The sequence below is a fragment of the Metopolophium dirhodum genome, chromosome 1, assembly GCF_019925205.1.
Source record: "Metopolophium dirhodum isolate CAU chromosome 1, ASM1992520v1, whole genome shotgun sequence".
NCBI classification, from domain to species: domain Eukaryota; kingdom Metazoa; phylum Arthropoda; class Insecta; order Hemiptera; family Aphididae; genus Metopolophium; species Metopolophium dirhodum.
This window is the reverse complement of record NC_083560.1, coordinates 43,965,451-43,983,712: the sequence shown is the minus strand read 5'-3', so window position 1 is coordinate 43,983,712 and position 18,262 is coordinate 43,965,451. Positions and strand designations below refer to the sequence as shown.

General features: G+C 29.3%; 1 long non-coding RNA gene across 3 annotated transcripts; it reads left to right on the top strand.

Moving 5' to 3' along the window:
* Window positions 1-181: 181 nt before the first annotated feature.
* LOC132934790 (uncharacterized) lies at window positions 182-6,456 on the top strand. Of its 3 annotated transcripts, none has more exons than XR_009663081.1 (8): window positions 182-406; window positions 489-609; window positions 905-989; window positions 1,066-1,305; window positions 1,568-1,708; window positions 1,854-1,979; window positions 2,082-2,216; window positions 5,726-6,456. It is a non-coding gene; the product is annotated as an uncharacterized LOC132934790 (long non-coding RNA). The 3 variants fall into 3 exon arrangements; XR_009663079.1 differs by having other exon boundaries at window positions 1,762-1,979; XR_009663080.1 differs by having other exon boundaries at window positions 182-410; window positions 1,762-1,979.
* Window positions 6,457-18,262: the final 11,806 nt, after the last annotated feature.

Below are 18,262 nucleotides of genomic sequence, written 5' to 3'. Positions count from 1 at the left end.
GAGGCGTCTCGTATAATAATATTATAGTCTGCAGGCAATTCGTATAAAAATTATCGACTTGGTACAATACAGAGATGTCACCCAACTGAAAATTTACAAAGTTACCTACGGTAGTAGGCATACAAGGCGCAGACCGTACATTGATAACGCGAGCTCTCATTGGCTGCAGCATTACGTTTGTGATAACATCGTACAATTGTTATCAATATTCATTGTTTGCTTGTGAATTATTTTTTATAAAAGTTTTGATTTTTCTCAAATTAATTTAGTCCAGATCCTAAGAAATAATAAGTTATACTATTATAGTACTGTAGCAGTTAGTGCTTTATACTTTATAGTATAGGTTAGGTCTCTGTGGTCAACCAAAACAAATTCAATCATGTCAAACTTACTTCTATAGTTCAATGTAAGTAGGTATAATACAATTTTTTTTCCTGTAGATCTCGTTCTATTGGATTGAAATATTTTATATAATTTTTACTTGTTAGGTACTTTTATTACAAAATTTCCAAAGTATATCAAGCGTATAACTCGTGAAAGTGAATATTGCTGTTTTGTTCAACATTACCTAGTCAGTAATTAACATCCTCAATTATTAAGATACTCTATGTAAATATTTTTTACTTGGTTATATTCTTAAGTTTATTATTTTTGGAATTATTTTGTGTTCAATTAATATGTTAGAACGTTTTTTTTTAAATTTAATTTTACAATTATTACATATACCCAAGGGCTTTCTACAAACTATATCAATAACATTTATAATTTTATTTCTCATGCCAAATTAAGTTTTTATTAAATATACATAAGGTATGTAGGTAAATTTTTTTTTAATAGTAAAATTTACTTATTTGTACATTTATAATGTTAAAAAAGTAATGAATTTTAATTTTTAATTTTTTAGAAACCAATGGATCTAAATGAATAAATGTTATATTCTCAATGCACCAGCACTCTGTTAGACGACTACTTGAAGACTCACAATCTAGGTAAGTACGGTGAAAGTGATTTTATTTGCTTGTAAAATAGATATTAGTAACATAATAATATTATTTTTGTTTTTAGAAATGGGGATTCATGCTTAATTGTTTTGGTAACTGAGAGTGAATCAATGTTATTAGGACATAAAAAAATGTTTTAGTAGCAGATAGTCCATATTTCCGAGCTGTGTTTAACAGTTTTGAGAAGAGCAACAATTCAAGTCTTGATAATATGAGTTGGATCCCACCGTTTTACTACTATTTTTAGATGATAATTATATATATTTATACTGGCAAAATTATGGTCACCAATGAAAATGTACAGGTATAAATAATTATTTGAATTGTTATAATCTTCTATCAAAATTATTTAAATTAATTATAGTTACCTTCTCAAGGTTTTTTTTATTATTAGCATCAACAACCAATGTATAGTTAGTAACGTGATTCAGAAGCCACTTCTGAAAAATAATTCTAAATGTATTTTTATAAATATTTCTTCATTATTAATTAATATGTTTTATTAATTATTTATAATTTATTTAGTTAATGATTTTGTATTAAAAGCTCTATAATTTGTTTTACAGAAATCAGTTCAGCATTTCACTATTCCAAATAGGATTCGGTGTAGAGGTTTTTGATGTCAGTGCTCAAAAATGGGTAGCTAGTATGACTCAATAAGTGATCAGCGGATCAGCGTGGGGGTGCTCAATAATCGTTTATATGAGGTAAATAAATATTTTATTTTTGTATAAATTTGTAAAAACATTTAATTTTATAGATAGGATGTTTTTCAAAACATTTGAAGTCTGTCGAACGTTATGATCCCACACATGAATAACCTAGTTAAATAACTGTTTGTATTTCGTGAAGGTGTTAATATAGAAGTTTTGGAAGGTGTTATGTATGCTGTCAGTGTTAGTGATGTATCAACATTTCTTAACAGTATTGAGGCCTGTAGAATTATGATGGATTATATTGCTTATATATACCTACCTGGTGAATATTATAATAATTATTGTTTTTAATTAATCTCTGTAAAAAAATATTAATTATTTAGTTAATGATTTTGTATTAAAAGGTTTACAATTTCTTTTACAGAAGTCAGTTCAGTATTTCGCCATTCCAAATACGATTCAGTGTAGAGGCTTTTGATGTCAATGTTCAAAAGTTGGTTGCTAGTATGACTATAGAAGTGATTCGCCTGTGGGTATACTCAATAATTGTTTACATGAAGTAAATAAATATATAATTTTTTTATTTAAATTTATAAAACATTTAATATAATAGATAAGAGGTTTTGGCTTTCAAAGCATTTGAAGTCTGTCAAATGGTATTATCCCACACATGAACTACCTAGTCATAAAGATGTTAATATAGAAGTTTCGGAAGGTGTTATGTATGCTATCAGGGATAGTGATGGATCAACATTTCTTAACATCATTAAGGCCAATACACAAATTTGTCCATCAAATGATGGAGTATGGTCTTTTATTGCTAACTTATTTCTCGATACTGTTACGTCCCAACCGACGTCGATATACAGTGTGATCACGATATTAGGTACCACTGAATATCTCAGATGGGTGACCTTGTATTGAAATAGGGTTTTCGGGAGGTGATAGGGAACACTTAAATACATATTTTCATACCAGTTTCAAATTTTTAGCTCACTCGGTACGTGCATGCGCAATACAACTTACTTTTTTTTTAATGGCAACCTCAGTTTTTTTCTGCAGATTCGTGTAGAGTATTTTTTTTTAAACGTTTATTGTACAAAAAGTTTTTTTCTATTTTCAAAACTGCCCAAGTTAGAGTAAGTCGAAAATTGGATTTATGCATAATTCGTGTTTAATGATATTTTCATTTAAAACCATTGGAAATAATAAAATAAGCACCAATTAAATGTTTAATTTACTTCTAATTTACTCCTGACTCTAAATGTCCCTAACCGTCTGAAGAGCTCTTGTCCTGGGCTTCTATATATATGATTGTCCTTTGGAGTGGGTGGTTGTAGTAGTGGCTAAGCTCGGTCATGAGACAGAGTTCGGGTCTCGTATTTGGTATGCTGGTCGACTCGTATCCTGTGTATGGGTGTTGGCTTTCCAGAAAAGATACGTGTGACGACACCTTCTATAGTTTAATTGTTTTCTCTACGCTTTTGCAACGACCTCCGCATGTTATACTATACTAATTGCCTTATTAGTTATAGTGTCAAATATTATTAGAGATGTGCGGCGCGCTGTACATAGTTAATATATGACTACTTAATACGTGGGTACGTAACACCTCCCTTCTAAAAAAAAGACTTTATGTTTAAAAGCTTAAACATACATCTTTAACATTTCCATAGTATGTAGTTATTACAATAGTTTTACAATAATGATACATTGATACATAAAATAGTGATACATTGGTTATAATACATTGATACATAAAATAGTGATAAATTGGTTATAAAATAGTAATACATTTAGTTAGTAATATAATAGTTGTTAGATATTAGTAAATTTTTTTTTTTATATATATATAAGTATATAGTTTCTTTTGTTTTACATTTTCTTCTTAGTCTAGTGTTAGTACATGGTGGTCATATATGTGTGGTTAATATACGTATTCTGTTATATTTATATAATTTAATTGTTATAACTATTACATGTTTATATATTTTGTAAATACTTTTGCTATTACCTAAAATTATAAAATTTGACATTACATTTATTACATATTTATATATCCGTTCTATATTCTATTGGTCTTATATGGTTTTTGTTTTAATGATTGTATCGTTAGTTAAAAGGTTATCTATTTCTTAACTAGAGTATGTCCATTCAAGTATGTAGAATCTTACTTAGGTACTCCCTGATTCCCAATTATAGGTATAGTCTACATTATTGAATTGACACTCCTGATTAATACGATTGTTTTATTACTTTATTATTATTTAATAGAATATAGTTATTAGAGTTATGTATCGGTATGATATACGTAAAGTATAAGTTTAATTAATATTACCAATGAAGAAATACTAGAAATGGTAGTAACCATCAAATTTTGAGAGTGCTTATATATTAATTCTAATAAAAATTCGTTAAGTATTATTTTAGCCCTAAAATTAAAGACGTTAATTAAAATTATACGCCTACATATATATTACTATTTACTTTATACTTATGTATCGTTACATATTTTTGTACGGTGTTTGACCGTTATTGGTACGTGTTCAGGATTGAAATATAATTCGAACATAAAAGCAAAAGTGAAGAATGTACGTGATCCTACTTATAAACGTGTGACTCGTCCATTTCTCTAGCAGTCCGTAGTGATACTAAGTGTCGCCTAACTCTATTTACTGATCGGTCATTACTCATTTTCTTTTTGCATTTATTTATAATTATACCCGCTATTATTATTATAATTATTAGATAAAACAAATAAGTATGGAAATTCGTAGTGTCTTTTGTGGTCTTTTTATCCTTTTCTTCTTGTATTAGTTGTTCTATTTCGTCAATGGACTTTAGAATATTGACTTAGGTCAGTTAACTTTACCACAGAATTCGTGTGAGTTATGACGTTACGTCTTATTCTCTTTTTTATGGAAGTGGGGATTGTCAAAATTTGATGTTATTCCTATGGTTGATATAAAATCCTTATAATGTGTCGAGTTTAAATGCCTATTCGGTGTTAACACTAACTGTGGTGTGTACCCCCTACAGTCTTCGTTTAATCTTAGTATACCTATCCCGCTTAATTGTATATTCATCGCCTGGTCTCGATTCTCGCACGAGATGGCTACATTGTCAGTTGTTTTTATCGTATATATCCAAGCGTTCTGATATTTTAACTTATTATCATAAGTAATACTACAATACTGCGAGTGATGTCTAGATAATGTATTGGGCACGTGCTAGGTATGCCTGATGGTTTAATGAATAATTCTACCTCGCATGGAAGTTCACTGGCTCCTAGTCTTAATGGTTGTGTTTCCGGGCATAATGTTTCTACATTAATTTGTTTACACATCAATAACTGGCTAAATGATAATGTTAAATAATATTCGTGTGTTTTTGATATGGCTATGTACCCGTATTCAGGTATTATGTGCATATAATGATCATTTTTTACTACCGGTAACGGTATTACGTGAAATAATGTTAAATCGACTGAGTTTATTAGTGGTATTATTATTTCGAATGTTAATGTTTTGTTTATGTAAATTATATTTAATTTCAACATTTTACTTAGTTCGTATAATGATATTTGATTTAGATCGAACGGTAGGTAAGCTTTGTCCTTTTGGTACGTTTATTGAAATATCCTTTAACTGTGTACGTAATTCCATATCGGATATTACGCTCGAATGTATTATACCTACCACTTTGCGCGGCTATTATTACTTCGCAAATTGTGTCGGTTTCGAAACTTAATTGTTGAAATTCTAAATTCAATATGTTTATTTGTTCATTGATATTACTTTTTGCTTCTACGATATCTAAATTGATTATGGTTTGATTTACGGTTGTTGCCATTCGATTGTATAATACACTAAGTGACACATAGTTAATATATGACTACTTAATACGTGGGTACGTAACAATACATACCTGGTGAATATAATAATAATTATTGTTTGTAATTATCGTGGGTACGTAACAATACATACCTGGTGAATATTATAATAATTATTGTTTGTAATTATTTATCTCTGTAAAAAAATATTGAATTTGAATAACATTTTTATATAGGAGTAGTCGAATCAGATGGTTTATTGTATGTGATTGATGGAGAAACAGATAAATCTGAAGAATTTGTGAATACTATAGAAGTGTAAACAAGTGTAACATCCAACATCTGGTCCACGGGAACATTGTCAAGAAGTAACATTGACTTCTGTGTGTTTAGTTGAGTAGTCGTTAATGGGCCACCACAATTTATATCTAATTAACATTTATAGTAGTCCTATTTGTAGTAATAACACACACATATATTTTATAACTTATGATGAAACAAATATTTATTCTATCAATTTTAAACCACTGATTCAATTAGGTTTACTTAAATATTCATTAAATCAAAGGTTTTTTTAGATTTTTTAAAATTTTAAAGCCGTTTAAAATAATTTCATTGAATTTTCACCTAAATAATTTTTTTAGATAATTATATTCGAAATAAGTTGGTAACATAATAAAATAATAATTGTTATTTTTTTACCTTTTATGTTAATTTATATACTTGTTTGGTGCTTACGCCCAAAATTTTTGGGAATATGTCGATTATACTTTTTGGCGATCACCCCTTATTTTTGTTATTAACCTGAATTTTGGTAGTTACAACCAGCATAATAATAATAATATTATAATTTCATTTTACTCTGTTTATCTAAAAATGAACAAAACAAAATTTATTTTGAGAATTATATGAAGAATTATATTAAGAAATTATCAATAATTATAATAACCAAAAATGCAGAATTATGTCGTTTACGCTTTAATTAAAAAAAACAATTTTTGTCAAAAACGTCGTTTACGCCCTTTTTCCTTTCCACCATCGAATTATAGTTTAACTTTTTTGAAAAGTAAAATTTACTTATTTATAAATTTATATTAAAAAAACTAATGAATTATCATTTTCAATCTTTTAGATTTAAAAGTTGTAATTCTTATTATGTATTTCAAATTTTCCAAAATTCCTGTTATTGTACTTTGTTAGTTATTTGCAATTTTCTTTTTTTAACTGTAACATGTAACATTGTAACATAATTTAAGTTTTAATTTTAATGATAATTAGTCAGTATTTTAATATAATTTATAAAATAATAATAATAATGAATATCCCCAGTCAGTTTTAAATTTATAAAATAAATTATAAGTTCTTAAAATTTAAACTACATGTAGAGGTACATTTTAATATTATAGTCAGTTTTAAAATTCAAAAGAATCATAATTATTATAAATTATTGTCAGTTAAAATTTAATAACGTCAGTGGATTTACCTAGTCTTAAACTCCATTAAATGTAATTTTCACATATTTTAACACATTTTTTTGAGTGTTTTTGGCCAAATATAAAATATGTGTCTAAATTAATTGTATCCAATTATATCAACTATTTTATTTTCTGTAACAAATTAACAACTCCATATACCTTGTACCTCCAGTACCTTGGACCACATATACCTTGGTCTTATGCTTATTTCTGCCTTCGTAATCGGTAAAGAATTAATTCACGGAGGAAATTATAGTCACAAGTTTTACGACATTGTAATATTACCACAGTTAAGACAATAAAATCACTGATGAATTTATAAAAAAAAAATTTTATTTTTAAAAAAAGTTGTTAGGGTTAGTGGCTAGTGTTGTTTTATGTTAAATATTGAGTAGAATTTAATGGTGTAGTCAATTCAGACAAAAAATTAGTATTAAGGTCCAAAAAATTACATTCTTTCCAAATTGGTATGCATGTACCTTGGACCTAATCATTAATTCCCAAGGTTTAAAAAATTGAACAATATTTTTTATCCGGGTACAGGGATGTTTCAGTATAAATATTTATAACAACTGTATGTTTTTAATTTTAATATTGTGTAGATGTTGTTAATAGTTTTGTACATTTTCTAATTTTGTTGAGACCCTGTCTTTATTTGATATTGCTATTGGCCATATTTGGATTTATTTTATATGCTAATCAAGCAGTAAATTATATCCATCTATCTTTACAAATTATATATAATTCTACTGTACGTGTGTTGTGATTGAACTCCTCCCAAACGGCTGGACCGATTTGAATGAATTTTTTTCGAAATCAGTGTATTCATTGAATGCATTTAATTTTTTTGTACGCTGTGTTTTGATATTATATTATGTGTTGCAATTACGTAAATATTGAGTGTATTATACTCACATAATATAATAAGTTATCGTACATACAACAATGCCGCATCTTCGTGGACGAAGAAGAAATATCGGTCGACAGACCCGGCATTCACAATAATATTAGTCCAGCCGTTTAGGAGGAGTTCAGTGACATACTTGATATAACTTTGATACTTTAGAATTAAATATTATAAAGTTACGCGCAAACAGCGCGGGGTCCGCGATCTACCGCCAGGTAGATTGCCTACCTGTTAACATACTGCTGCAAATCAGAATTTTTATTCCAGGCAACAGAAAAGTTAGGATACATTTTAAACACCATACCGAATATTAAATAACGAATTGAACAAAGTTTGAGCCATGTAGAGTTGGTGCATATTTAACGGGTAACGGAGTGCACGGGATCGGCTATAGTATAATATATATATTATTAGGTATAAGAAATGATTTAGTATTTGTGGATTTGGTTTAATCAGAATCAACTAATGATTTAATTGGGTTTTATTTGCAAGAAAATAATTGTCGAATTTACCTATGATCAGTGGCGGGGACTGGATGACCGGAATACCCGGAAATTTCCCGGTGGGCCGCTGCTCGTATGAAATATAATATATTTATTAATATTATTATTGTGAAATTATAAATTAAAATATTATCTAAATCTAATAAGTAACAAGTATGTAATATTAAACATAAAAGCCCAGATGTTCTTTTAAAATATCATTTATATAGTAGGTAATGCATATAATTGCTTGACCGTGGCCTATCAATACTTATTGACATTACCCAAGGCTGGGCATTAACGAGTTAAAAAGTTAATTTCATTTTAACTTTTTAACTTAACTAGTTACTTTTGTCTCTTCATTAACTTAACTGTTAACTTACTAAATTTCTTTCTTAATTAACGTTAAATTAACGAGTTAAGTTTTCATTTTAAGAAGTAAGTAGTTAATTTATTTTGTTTTTAATTTTATAATATTTCACTATTTCAGTCTATTTCGTTTACATGTCAAAAAATATGTATCGAAAATTGTTTTAAGTTAAAAATTTATATCATTCGAATCTAACTTATATGGAAGTACTGTATATAAACACTATATCCTAGAATTTAGTTTTGGATTGGAAAAAAATTAAGTACGCTAGCGTAAAGCGTTGTATAAACAAATTAACTTTTTTTTAACTTAATAAAAAGTTAACAAAAAGTGTGTATTAACTTTTAACTTAACTGAGTTCACCTATAGTTAAATTAACTTTTAACTTTTAACTTTTTGTTATTGATGCATATTAACTTAACTTAACTGAGTTAAAAAAAATTATTAACTTGCCCAGCCTTGACATTACCATGTACTCAAGTAAGTATACACAGTTAGAATGTTCCAATAATTTGTATGTATTTTATTTTAAAGATCTGACCTGAATTTCTATTGAAATTATTAATATAGGTAGCATGCGAAAGATCATTTTCTCTATATTATAAATAATTAAAACTCGTCTGAGAAATTCAATGGGTGAAGAAAAATTGGACGCATTTATAACGATGGCATGGCAGTCGAAAAAAATGTTTTTATTTAGTATTGATAATGGTGATATTATTAATATGTTAAAAACTAAAAGTGATTTTTTAAATGATAAACTTTCTTATTAAAATCAAATTGATTGTAGCTTAAATTACATACGTCATAACAATTACTTGATAGATATACTCAAACTAACAAATTTACAATAGTTATTTTATTTCGTCTTATATCAATTTATTAAAATATTTATTAAAATTTGAAAGCTTAATTGTGTTTACAAAAAATATATATACATATTATAAAAAAGGCCGTTAGTATACTGAGAGCCTCTAAAATTATGATTTTCCCGGGCTGCTTTTTTTTCTCAGTCCACCACTGCCTATGATCGATTGTAAAATGGTTAATCTATTATCATTATTATTATGAAACAACCAACTACATAGTCAAACTCGACACAATTAGTAATACATACAAAATGATATAATATCGCATGACGATTGTAAAATACAAAATTATTCGGGTTGTGGTCGATTCGGGTGTGAATTAAGAATAGGTGTGCTATGTTCGGTCGGGAAGGCCAGTGGCGACTGTACGCCACTAGCAGAGCTCGCTGTCCCCCGGGCGCAGCCGTCTCCGCGGCTATATAGACAGTATAATACAGGTGGCTGGCTCTAACCAGCTATTACCACTGTCGATGTGCGATATATATATACAATCGAAGTCGTAACGAACGGTGTGAGGCGCTCGTAGTAGACGGCGTCAGACCAGCCGGACCGCAGACCTCTGGCTTACAAGCCAGTTTTTAGTGTTCATCATGACCAAGCTTTCGATATATTAAACCATAGTAATTGCTCCACTGTGCACTACGTGGTCGGTTACCGGCCGCGCACCGGATCAGTCTTAACGTCCGTCTAACCACAAATCCGCCTCATACCAAAATTTTTTTTGATTTTAAACGCATTTTTTTGTTTTCGTGTGCGATGTTCGGTCGAGAAGGCCAGTGGCGACTGTACGCCACTAGCAGAGCTCGCTGTCCCCCCGGGGCGCAGCCGTCTCCGCGGCAATATAGACAGTATAATACAGGTGGCTGGCTCTAACCAGCTATTACCACTGTCGATGTGCGATATATATATACAATCGAAGTCGTATCGAACGGTGTGAGGCGCTCGTAGTAGATGGCGTCAGACCAGCCGGACCGCAGACCTCTGGCTTACAAGCCAGTTTAGTGTTCATCATGACCAAGCTTTCGATATATTAAACCATAGTAATCGCTCCACTGTGCACTACGTGGTCGGTTACCGGAGCAGTCTTAACGTCCGTCTAACCACAAATCCGCCTCACACCAAATTTTTTTTTGTTTTCGCGTGCGATGCTCGGTCGAGAAGGCCAGTGGCGACTGTACGCCACTAGCAGAGCTCGCTGTCCCCCGGGGCGCAGCCGTCTCCGCGGCTAGGTATATAGACAGTATAATACAGGTGGCTGGCTCTAACCAGCTATTACCACGGTCGATGTGCGGTATATATATACAACCGAAGTCGTATCGAACGGTGTAAGGCGCTCGTAGTAGACGGCGTCAGACCAGCCGTACGGCAGACCTCTGGCTTACCAGCCAGTTTTTAGTGTTCATCATGACCAAGCTTTCGATATATTAAACCATATATATATATTCACTTGCAGTATATAGTTTATTGTTTATTATTATTATGTGAGACATTTTTTTTTATTTTAAACTGTAGTATGTATTTACTTGAACACATATTTGTTATTATCATATAAGATTTTGTTCAAACATTATTTATACTTACTGCAATAATTTTATTATTTCATTATAATATGAGGTAATTTATTTTCATTATTTATATTCAAATTAATATATATTTATCAGAATATATTAAAGATTTTGTTTAAATTCACTCAAAGTATGTTTTTTTAATTTTCATAATTATTATACCAATGGATAGTGAATTTAAAATTTAAAAACCAAAAACATAAATTAAACAATATAATGTTAAAAACAAATAAAATACATATGACATTATTACACAACCAGTTTATAATATTTTATTATTGGTTAATATATATTTAGTAGTACTATACATTGTCTGTTATAAACCTAATATTATCATAGTTAAATAACTTGAGATATATTTGATACTAAATATTTTAAAATTGCATAAATTAAACATTGCAAAAATATTGAGTTACAATATTATACAAATATATAGGTTAGTATAAATAGTGTGAAAATATATGGCTAAAATATTGTGAAAATACATAGTTACAATTTTGTGAAAATATATCTTAACAATATTATGAAAATGTTTAGCCAACACTTTGTGAAAATATATCTCAACAATATTATGAAAATAACTAGCTACAATATTGTGACAATGTTTGATCTCCTGCCAAAAAATGTTTCTAAAATTTTTTGACAATATTTTAAAATATTCTGACAGTTTAAATCAAATATTTTAATTTGTAACGACAATATTTCCACAATATTTTGAAAATATAATTTTGCTGTGTGGGTATAGTAATTGCTCCACTGTGTACTACGTGGTCGGTTACCGGCCGCGCACCGGAGCAGTCTTAACGTCCGTCTAACCACAAATCCGCCTCACACCAAAATTGTTTTTGTTTTCGCGGTCGAGAAGGCCAGTGGCGACTGTACGCCACTAGCAGAGCTCGCTGTCCCCCGGGGCGCAGCCGTCTCCGCGGCTATATAGACAGTATAGGTACAGGTGGCTGGCTCTAACCAGCTATTACCACTGTCAATGTGCGATATATATATACAACCGAAGTCGTAACGAACGGTGTGAGGCGCTCGTAGTAGACGGCGTCAGACCAGCCGGACGGCAGACCTCTGGCTTACCAGCCAGTTTAGTGTTCATCATGACCAAGCTTTCGATATATTAAACCTTAATAATTGCTCCACTGTGCACTGCGTGGTCGGTTACCGGCCGCGCACCGGAGCAGTCTTAACGTCCGTTTAACCACAAATCCGCCTCACACCAAATTTTTTTTTGATTTTCAACGCATTTTTTTGTTTTTGTTTTCGTGTGCGATGTTCAGTCGAGAAGGCCAGTGGCGACTGTATGCCACTAGCAGAGCTCGCTGTCCCCCGGGCGCAGCCGTCTCCACGGCTATATAGACAGTATAGTACAGGTGGCTGGCTCTAACCAGCTATTACAACGGTCGATGTGCGATGTATATATACAACTGAAGTCGTAACGAACGTCGTGAGGCGCTCGTAGTAGACGGCGTCAGACCAGTGGCGTAGTTATGGTGGGGGGGGGGATGATGGGGATAGATCCCCCCCCAGAGCCTTTTTTTTTTTTAAATGTTTAATGTATTGACATATAAAATATATATTATAATTACGGATTTAATCCACCATGTCCTTATCTTGGCTCTCAAATTATATATTTCGCCTATCATATTATCATTCATGATACATTCATACAATCATAGTACGTGAAACGCAACACCATAGATTAACCAAGTGTTTTTCCTACAAATACAAATTTCTATTTATAGACATCTGTGGTTTTTTCGATACGTAATAATTGTGATGATAAACTGATAACCACTGACGCAAAACGACCGTTGTTTGATGTGACGACGTCTTTTACTACACACGTAATATTATAGTTAATAGTTTTACATAGTTTTCTAATTGTTGACGCCTCTGTTACTGTTTATGTTAAAATTTATATTTCCATAACTGGTGCAGTGGTGCTACACGCCTACCTTTCATAATAATTAATTAATAATCCTTATTTGTTATTAAACAGGATCGATTGAATGGATTAACTATGTTGGCTGTCCACAAAAACGTACACATTGACACAGAGGATGAGATAATAAACGAGTTAGCCAAAAAACCTAGGAAATTGGATTTTATTTTATAAATTATAAAATTTATGGAAATAAAATTTTTGTATTAATGTAACTGTGTATAGAATTATGTTGAAAAAAAAAACCTGTTAGGGAGGTGTGGGGGGCTTTGGCCTCCACTTTACGTTTATCCAATTAATTAAATATCCCCCCCCCCAGAACCAAATCATAACTACGCCACTGCGTCAGACCAGCCGCACGGCAGACCTCTGGCTTACCAGCCAGTTTAGTGTTCATCATGACCAAGTTTTCGATATATTAAACCATAGTAATTGCTCCACTGTGCACTACGTGGTCGGTTACCGGCCGCGCACCGGAGCAGTCTTAACGTCCGTCTAACCACAAATCCGCCTCACACCAACATTTTTATTGATTTTCAAAGCATTTTTTTTTTTTTTTTTTGTTGGATTAATTTTTTACGACCGTTTGTCGACAGTGGATACGTTCACCCGTAAATGAACATATTGCTCCCCAATTTATTTTTGATATTTATTATGATTATAAAAAAAAAAAAAAAACCGGCCAAATGCGAGTCGGTCTCGCGCACGGAGGGTTCGCCGTACCGTCATCTATAAACATGTTGGCAACACGGTTTATATTATAATTTCTAGGATTTTTAGTATTCGTCGTTATAGTGGCAACAGAAATACACAATCTGTGAAAATTTCAACTTTCTAACTTTCATGGTTCATGAGATACATCTTGGTGATAGACGGAGCCTTATAGTAGGTATCATAATATAGGGTCCCGTTCTACCGCACAAAACCCTAAAAACGGTTGACAAAAAAAAAAAGCGGTTAAGTGGATGTCGTTTCGCTGTACAGTTGGTGTACAAGTGGCTCACTGTAATGGATGGTATTGAATTTCAATTAAATTTATAATTATCTAAACCTAAGAAATAATAATATTATATTGCAGTATAGGTACGAAAAACGATTATCAGCGGGACGGTTTGTCGGTCTAGGATATTTTATATTATATTTAAATCGTCATTACTAATTATTAATACGGTAGCCGAAAATTGGAATTAATATTATAAAATTACAAAACTTGACTAAAATCATTATTCTTGGTTATTTAATATGTACTTTGGTCCAAATTTTAACTTAAAATAGGTAACTATAAAAAAAACTGCGTTTATGTAAATTTTTTAGATATTTTGGTTACAGAATTAACTGCTTACGCCCAACCTTGTATGTTTTAAATTTCCAAGCCTTATCTAAGAAAGTTTAACCTTTTTTTAAATGTATAACAACAATATAATTTGTAAATTTTCAATTTGATAAATTATGTCGAAATTTGAACTTTAAAAGCTAATAAAAAAAAAATCTCGAATATGTATTTTTATACTGACATTTCAACAATGTACCTACGAGGTAAGATAAACATTTGATAAAAATTGCAACTACCTTCAGTTAATAGTTTTTGAATGACAGCAAAATTAGAAAATTTCAACACGATAAATAGAGTAAAAATTTGAATTTTAAACGTTCATAAAAATTTAATTTGACTCCCCGGTTAACATTTTTTTTTTTTTTTTTTGATAAAGTATGAAAAGTTTATGAGTAATCTTGTATTAAGTTATAAAATCTTAGATTTAAAAATAAAAAGGTAGGTAAGTGGATGTCGCTCTGCTGTACAGTAGGTTACAAGTGGGTCACTGTAATGGATGGTGTTGTAATTTTTTGTTATTTCAGTTTCATATATCCCCGAATAATATTTTTAAATTACAATAAAAACCAAAATCGTTAATATTGATTTTAATTTGTAATTTCGTTCAAATTTGAATTTAAAATGTTTGTAAAAAATAACTGTGTTAATGTATATTTTAGATTTTTTGGTTACAGTATAAACTGTTTATGAGAATCTTTGTTTAAATTTTTCAATCCTTAGTTATAAAAACTGAACATTTTATAATTTTTTAATTACAGTGATTGACAATTTTCGAGATTTTGATACATTTTGTCAAAATTCGAACTTCAAATGCTTATAAAAAAAATGTGTGCCTATGTATTTTTAATATTTCACAATTGCTATTGTAACAATATTCTAAACGAAAACGGTCAGTCAGCCTATGATATTAGTATATTACTAAGTATATTTGATGATATTATTGTGAATAAAATAATTTATATATAACCTATTTACGTGGAGCCTTGTTTTAAATTTTCAATCCTTAGTCATAAAAGTTAAACATTTTATACATTTTTAACTACTAAATAAGTAATAAATTATAAATTTGATAAATGTTGTCGAAATTTGAACTTAAAATGGTTATAAAAAAAAATTGTGCCTATGTATTTTTAATATTTTTCAACTGCTATTAGAATGATATATCAGGAGCCTTTTCCAATTTTCAGGCATTTTTACCCAACAAATACAATTTTATTGATATTTATAGAAAATAAAACTAAAAAAAATTGAAAACTGACAATGTCCGTAAACAGCTCAAAAAGAGTCAAAATATTTTCAAAATTTTATGTTGTATAGAAAATGCTAAAAGAAACATTCAGTGAAATTGTCAAGTATCTACAGTCATTCGTTTTTTAATTACAATAAAATAAGAAAATTGTTACATGAGAAATCGAGTGAATATCAAATGTTGTAAAAATATACATTTCAGACGCTCATTAAAATTTAATTTAAGTTTCTTGTAGACAATTTTTTTTTTGATAAAGGTAGACAAACTTATGAGTAATCTTATATTACATTTTAAAATCTTAGATTTAAAAAGAAAAATTTTTATGAATTTTTAACTCAAAATAATTTGCTAATTTTCGTGATTTTGTCAATATTTGAACTTCAAATGCTTATAAATAAAAACTGTGACTAAGGATTTTTAATTTTTTTCATCTGCCTTTGAAACAATAACCTAGGAGCCTTCTATTAAATTTTCAAGCTTTTTTACCTAACAGATAAAATTTTATTGATATTTATAGAAAAAAAACTAAAATAAATGGAAACTGAAAATGTCTGTAAACAGCTCAAAATAAGTCAAAATATTTGGAAAATGTTATGGCGTACAGGAAATGCAATTATAAACATTCAGTCAAAATTTCATGTCCTTACGGTCATTTTTTTAGAGTTACACCAAAAACCAAAATCGATTTTGCGTAAAAATTCCCGTTTTTCATTAATTTTTTTTTGTTTTTCACGTCGCTTTTGAAAACTACTGAGAAATTTTTACTTTTGATCCCCAAAGTACCAACTAGATTCACTTTCCTATCAGAAAAGTTACTGTTGAAGAAAATCCAAGCACTTTTACTGTCCTAAAAGGTGATGACAGACACAAAAATAAAAAAGTAAAAAAAAAAATATTAAATAAATAAAAAAAAAAACACACATCATTGTAAAATCAATACATTCATCGTTCCACTCAGAATCTAAAATGTTATGAATTTCTAATTTTATGCTGTATAGAAAATGCTATTATAAACAGTGAAGTTTTCATGTAGGTATCTATAGTCATTTATTTTAGAGTTACACCATAAACCAAAATCGTATTTGCCGTTTTTCCTTAATATTTGTCTTATTTTTTCCCAGTATTTTTACCTCTCCACACCAAAAAAAAGTACGGACTATATTCACTGTCCTATCAGAAAAGATACTGTTGAAAAAAATCCGATCCTTTTTACTTACTTTGTAAGTTATTATGTTGTTACAATATACACACCACGCATTTTTAAATGCAATAATTAATTCAACCTATTGTATTACCTATACTATTAGTAAAATATATTACCTACGTATTTTAATAGCAATTTATATTTATCATATTATTATAATATATAAATTAGTAATATAGTGCTGAATTCAATGTTATATTCCTATATTAAATATATATTATATTGTTATTATGGTTATGGTATATCGGTAGTTTATTTTATTATTATAGTAATTTGGTGTTGAGATGGTTGAATTAATTTTGTAAAATTGTAAAACGTTACATAGTGTAAATCACTTACAATTTAAATATCAATTAGATCCTATATTCATACCTTTAAGTTTTATAATAGGTCAATTAGTTCTAATAATAAATCTATCTAGTAACAACATTTCACTCATGTTTATATCCTAAGAGGTCAACAATAGCATTTCAAATATTGTGAAAAGAAAAATGTATTTTTTGAAAAGTTAGCTCACTAATGCTATTGTGTATTAATTTAAATTAAATAACTAAGTAATTTTCTTTTTAACATGTTTTAATTTAATAATTACATTATTCAACATTCAACATTATGCCAATTAAATCTATTATTTTTAATAAATTTATAATGTTTATGTGTATTTATCTAAATATGTTGGTTCTTTTGTAGAATTATCCTAGAAAAGTTTTGATGGAAGGAATTATTAGTCTTTGATACTATTATTATATATGTAGTTTATTATACAGGAAATGTATTATCATTTAATATAACTATCAATATTGCTTTGAATGTTCACACATTGTGGTTATGTTATAGTTATTTTATTTAATAAAAACTACAATAAATATATTGTCCCTCTTAATATTATTTATTTCTATTTAATTATTTTAATAAATATAAATCTATTACATTTTTAAATGCTATACTTATATTTTATCAATATACTGTGGAATTGTTTTTATAGATATGACTACTGTTTGTTTAGTATTATAAAAAGAAATGTACACAATAATTTATTCTTGTACTTCATCTTTATATAAAATACAACCTAAGATTTAATGCATTACTCCATGATGTATTATATTTTTGATTATATTATGCCTTATTTGTCTTGACTCTTAAACACTATCTCATATAATACCTCTACTCTTATAAAATAAAAGCGTACTTACTTAAAAAAAAAATTATTAATTTTAGATAAAATTAATTTAATGCATTTCTTTATGCTCAGCAACTGCAGTAGAAAAATATATCACTTTATGATACAATTATAGTTGAAATTGTTGTAATCGTTCGTTAACAGAGCTATGCAATATTAAATATTACTTGCTGGATTAAAAAAATATAGTA